The following is a 6,000-nucleotide window of genomic DNA, read 5'->3' as shown; positions in this document are numbered from 1 at the left end:
ATGATTCCCCTTTTTCTTGTTTGATATATGCATACCATATAAAATAATTATTTTACTAGTAAAAAAAACCTAACTGAAAAAAACACAAAAGCATATGTTTGCAATTTCTCTTAGGGGATGATGCATTTTTTATATATAATATTCTGCTTTTGATGGTAGGGGTAAAGAGTATTTGCACACATTTGTCTTTAATATTTTATTATTTTTTCCCTTTTTTGTATTATTCCCACTGCAAAATAGCTACAGATCAGGGATGGGACCCCCCAGTGCTGGTCCAAAATATTTAAAATGAGGCAGGAATCTAAGGGGTTATGTAATGTCGTGTTTTTAACTAGCGTTAAAAGCAAGGCTGCTCACAGAGTGTGTTAGAGCAGCCGCAAAGAAAGCTGTATGCGAGATGAGGGAGTGAGTGAAACTATGTGACTATGTATGCTAGAGGGCGTGTGTGTTAGCATCAATGCATGTGTGTGTTGGCATGAATGTGTGTGTGAGTGTGAATGTGTGTAAATATGTGGGCTGATTCATATGGGATGTATGGGGCCACCTGGCTTTGCCTGCCAAAACCCCAACTTAGTTTTACTTGGTAACCACCTCCATTAGCAAAATGTTTCCATTTGTATATAAATATGACATCCAATTGTCAACACTATAGGTTGCTAAAAAGAAAACTGTATATTTAACTTTATTATTTATTGTTTTATATAGCGCCATCAAATTCCATAGCGCTGTACAATGGGTGGACAGGACAAAACAAGTAGTATGTAACAATTTGACTTACAGAGATGACAGGTGAGGAGGGCCCTGCTCAAAGGAGTTTACAATCTAGAGGGATTTAGGGTGTATTTACACAATAGGTAAAAGTGCCGTTGTTAGGGATGGACCAGCCACACTAGTAAAAGTATTGAAGGAGAGGGACTAGGAAAGGTGAGCTAAAGGAATATGGGAGGGCGTTAATGTGCAATGTTGTAAGCGTCCTTAAAGAAGTGGGTCTTGAGGGATGGTTTGAGGGAATAAAGGCACGGAGAAAGACGGATAGGCCACGGGAGAGCATTCCAGAGGATAGGGACAGTCCTAGTTAAAATCTTGTAAGAGTGCATGAGAGCTAGAAATCAGAGGAGAGGACAGAAGGAGATCATTGGATGAGTGGAGAGACCGGTGTGGAGTGTATTGAGAGATGAGTGATGAGATGTAGGTGTGAAGGGCTTTGAAAGTAAGAGTAAGGATTTTGAAATGAATCCTGAAGCACACAGGCAGCCAGTGAAAAGACTGACAGAGTTATATGTTCTTAACAGTTACTGATAAATGTGTAATGCTCATTATGAAACAATATAGTTGGAAATCATCCGTTTCTGTAATACATTGTGTGCAAAGTTAACTGGTGGATACATTATCCAATAATTGGCTATAAATGGGCATATGACATGTGCTTCTACAAAATTTCTGATAACAGGAAGAATAAACACATCTGGTAGAAAAATAAGATCAATTTTAATTTAATTGGTAAGAAAAAAGCACTCTAGATCCATAGCAACAATATCTAAGAACTGCTTCATTACTGGTATTTTATTCAATAAGAGGAAAATAGTCCAATGACATTACTGACATTCTGCTGTAATGAAACTGTTATAATGAACAAAACACACTGTCTTTTCCTAAGTAATATTTTGCTCTAGTTTGAGACTCACCATTCTGACTTTTACTTTGGAGTATGAGGGCAGACTTTATGGAAATCATCAAATTAAACAAAATTGGCTAATGTGAAATGTCTTTTTTGATGCTGGTTGTGTTAAAGGGATACTTGTCTATGTTTGTGTATATAAATGGTCACTAGCGATGTGTTCTAGATTAAGTTGATATACCATCATGTTGAGGAGACACTGCTTGAGATAGATCACGGAAAGCTTGTTTCACCTCATAAATCCATTGCACTCTATTACGATGAGAAAATAACATAGGCAGTTTTTATTATATTAAATACAACATAATTATAATTGTTTTGCACATAATTGTTTTGCATTTAGGATTAAGCATAATCTACAAAGGGACAGTTCCCATTACAAATTCCCAACAATTTTTACATTATAAACTATGCCTTTTAAGCTTTTAGGTATACCTTTTCTGATGGAGGGTCTTTGTCTCTTGTAGCAGCTCAGATCCTAGTAGGCAATTCCAGTCGTGCTGGATATTGCCCTCTTTTTCTGTCCGTTATGTGGCATGTGCAATAGTTGGCAGATTCCCGCGCTGGTACATGCATAGGCCTCCATCTTACCTGTTCACTAACAAGAGGTTGGGGAAGGAGGATAGATTATGTGTGAAGGGTTCATATGCTTCTGCTCTTCATCTCTAGTGGATGGGTTTTAAGTTGGTAAAAACAAATTCAGATCAACCATGATTATTTAAATATAGGCTTTTGTCAAGTCACCGTGAATGTTGAAAAATAATCTATAATGCTATAGACCATATAGGATGGGATATACAAAGCGATTTGTTGTTTTGTACTAATTAAGGGAATATGAACTGCCATCACAAGGTTAATTTTGAAGATTTCTGTTGATCTATCAAGTTTTACAGGTTTGATGCTTCAATGTGTCAATATAATAAATGTTGAAATAATGTGCTACTTATGACTGTTTACATCATACCCACCATTTTGTTAATTTGTTCCTGGATCCTGACACTTGTAACACTAAGTAACATGCAGAACCTTAGTTTTTTGCCTTTTTGTAAAAATACTTTCATGTTTCTTTAATATTCTAAATAACGTTTCCCTGCTTTGAAATTACATCCGGTCACAAAAATATACCCTCATTAATGGTAATGTTATGGTAGGGGTTTTTAGTGCTCCATTGAGTATCTTTTCTTTTCAGCAGTCAGAAGAGCTATAACCATGGATACTGCTAGCATTCTCATCATTGTATCATGCATAACTTTCATGTCTGTAGTTCTTATTTCCCATGTGTATTTTTTGTACTTCAAATAGACTAATGCCTATTTAGAAAACGGCAATCCAGTAATGAGTTGCTGTTCTTTGTAGCACAATTTAGCATAATTTTTCAAGTGAGATTGCAGTATGAAGGACCACGTATTAAAACACTAGCTGCATAAAATTGAAAGTCTGTACGAGAGTTTAGAGAGTATATCATATGAATTTCACAGTAAACATAGCCACGTTGATATTATTCCTACTTTAGCTTACTTTATATATGAAATGTGTGGATGTTTTCCTTGTAAGAAGTTATAAAATTCATTTTTGAATACAATGTTAAAAACATATTTGGATGAAATAGGATAAACATTAAGGTCCTCTTATTAAACTAGATTGAGATAGATCTGATGCGATAGCATTTGTCTCTGTTGAAGACTATGATATCTTAAAATATTGGTTCTTTTAAGTCCAAAAAAGAACATTTTGATGCTTTGCAGCTTAAAAAGATATGTTCTATAAAAGTGCCTTACACAAGTGCTCTTGCAACACACAGGCTCAGACCTAAATGATATAAAGAATAAAACAGAGAACAGATTGCGTGTAGTCAGTGACGTATCCTGGCCTAGACTGATTGGGGTCTAAGACAGCAGGTCCAAGGGGAGCAGTCCTCATGTTACAAAAACAGAGGGCAGATCGCCCTCTTTGGTGATCAGCTCGTAAGTTTGGCGAAGCTCAATGACCCGGTTACAGGGGTTATCTCTGATCTTCCCAACCAGCCCATTTACACCGTAGCTGCTGTGCCATCAAATCAATCTCCAGACTGTTTTCCATTAACTATGAATTAAGAGCATCAAAATCTCGGTACTGAAGGCAAATGTCCACCAAAAACTATTCATTAAGTTATTTTCATCATGTTGTCATACTTATATTCTACCAAATCAAAGAATTAGTTGCAGCTTATAACTTTGTCTAAATATCTATTTAGAAATGGATAAACCAGCCAGACCAAATAAACACTATGGAGGATGGTGCAGTGTAGCCATCATAGCATGTCGTATTCTGCACCACGTATTCTTTTCAACTTTTAGCCTGGATGTGATGTTATCCTGGGGAGCACAGTTGAATGGATGCCATCCACAGATTCACATATTTCCTTTATATATTTACTGAGACTATGACAACGTTTTTTTGGAGTGTCATTAAAACCATCTATAAGGAGGTATGGGTTGAAATCCCAGTGCAGTCCCACTGATTTAGCTACTTGGTAAGCAAAATAGAGACAAAATAATTACATAGGACTCACCAAACTTGGGTACTCACACAATGATGGGCTAAGCAATAAATGGCCATATAGTGTGAAAGAATCCCAATATTTATGCCGTAGGTGTTTTTTTTTAATGGTATTCGCTGGGTATGCAATGAATTCTTGCTTTGTTTTGTGAACTTATTGGTTGTTTATTATTATAGCAGCGACATGGTACATCTCATTGTATATGTCCTTTATGCTTTTTTAGGTTGTGCGCTCCCTTAGTTTGCATATTGTTTGTGCTATGAATGTTTGCAGGTTCTGACCAAACCTTAGGGTTGAGCAACCCCTCCTGCCACCCTGGAGTCTCATTAATGTTGGCCAGAGAAGGCTTTAAATTGCTTGAGAGTCTCATTTGGGTTAAAATCCAGTGCAGTCCCACTGATTCAGCTCCTTTGTAAGCAATACAGACGTGAAAAGTTAGATAGGACTCGCCAAATTGGGGGTACTTAGTGGAGGGCTAAGCAATATAAGACATTATAGTGTGTGGGAATCCCCAATATTTATGCTTTATGCAGGTGTTCTTTGAATTGTATTCACTGGGTATGCATTGAATCCTTGCTTTGTTTGTGTGGAGGCTATTTATTCTGCTAAAAAAGGTTTTGGCAGGAGTATGGCTACTATGAATGAAGACCACAAAGTCAGCCAAAGTTTATACACTGAGTGCTAATTTTAATGGGGAAAAAGTACAGTATTTTTATTTATTTATTTACCAGATGCCAATACTAAGACAGCTCCTTACTTGGTAGGTAAGGATTTTTGTGGTGTTGTAGAAAAGCTCCAGAGCAGTTGTCATTTTTGAGTAGATGATAATTTTCTTTCAATGCGTGCTAATACCATAAGCAGGAACCTTCTGTCAAATGTCCTTCATAATGCATCTAGGTATTTTAGTTCACACAGAAGTCTGCTTTCTAAAGTTTAATTTTAAGGTCATAAAGTACACATTGACTGTTATTACAGCTATTTATTTTTCAGTCGTGACAATTTGCCATATGCTATGAAAAAAAGGTTAATGGAGTATCTACAAAACGTTCTGTAGAAAAAAACAAATAACATGTTTTTCTTTACAATTTAACCACAAGGGGTCAAAGACTCCTTGCTCCTGTCCTCAACCCCTTCAGATAGGTCAGGTTTTCTGTATATATATTCGTGACTGATCCAGCTGTAATAATGAAGGAATGTTTGGACTTTGTAAGGTTATCCTGAAAACATGAAATGTTTAGGGAACATTAAACGTTATAGTTGGGGTCCGCTCATTGTGTATAGGCATGTTTGAGAATACCTACCACTAAGCCCCAAGACAGAAACAGATCACTGTTGAGTCCATATTTGGTGGAGTGAAAATCAGATCAACATGATATTTGTTATAAGGAACTCTACTTGAATCACAGTTTTCATTTATGAGGGTGTTTTGGCAAACTGCTGTAGTCGATAATAAAACTGTGGAAAGCTTTCCGGCTCAAAACTAATTGAGTAGGAATATGCTTCTTCCAAGTTGTATTCCAGTCTGTCTCCAATTTTTGCCTCTAATCTATATCTCCTCTCCCAACCTTTTCACCATCTCTTCTAACCCACCTCACTGACTGTTTTTCTGGAATTGAATCATGGATGGCGTCACATTACCTGAAGCTTAACGCCTCAAAGTCTGAGTTCAGTTTTTTCCTGCCATTTCTCCCTCGTATGCGACTTTCAAAAGCTCCCTGAAAACCCACTTTTTTCGAGAAACGTACAATCTTTCTTCCTAACGCTCTCAGCCAACATCCCAATC

Source organism: Sceloporus occidentalis, unplaced genomic scaffold (assembly GCF_023333645.1).
Source record: "Sceloporus occidentalis isolate IW3139 unplaced genomic scaffold, rSceOcc1.0.p SCAF_167, whole genome shotgun sequence".
Lineage (NCBI taxonomy): Eukaryota > Metazoa > Chordata > Lepidosauria > Squamata > Phrynosomatidae > Sceloporus > Sceloporus occidentalis.
Note: the sequence above shows the minus strand (reverse complement) of the source record.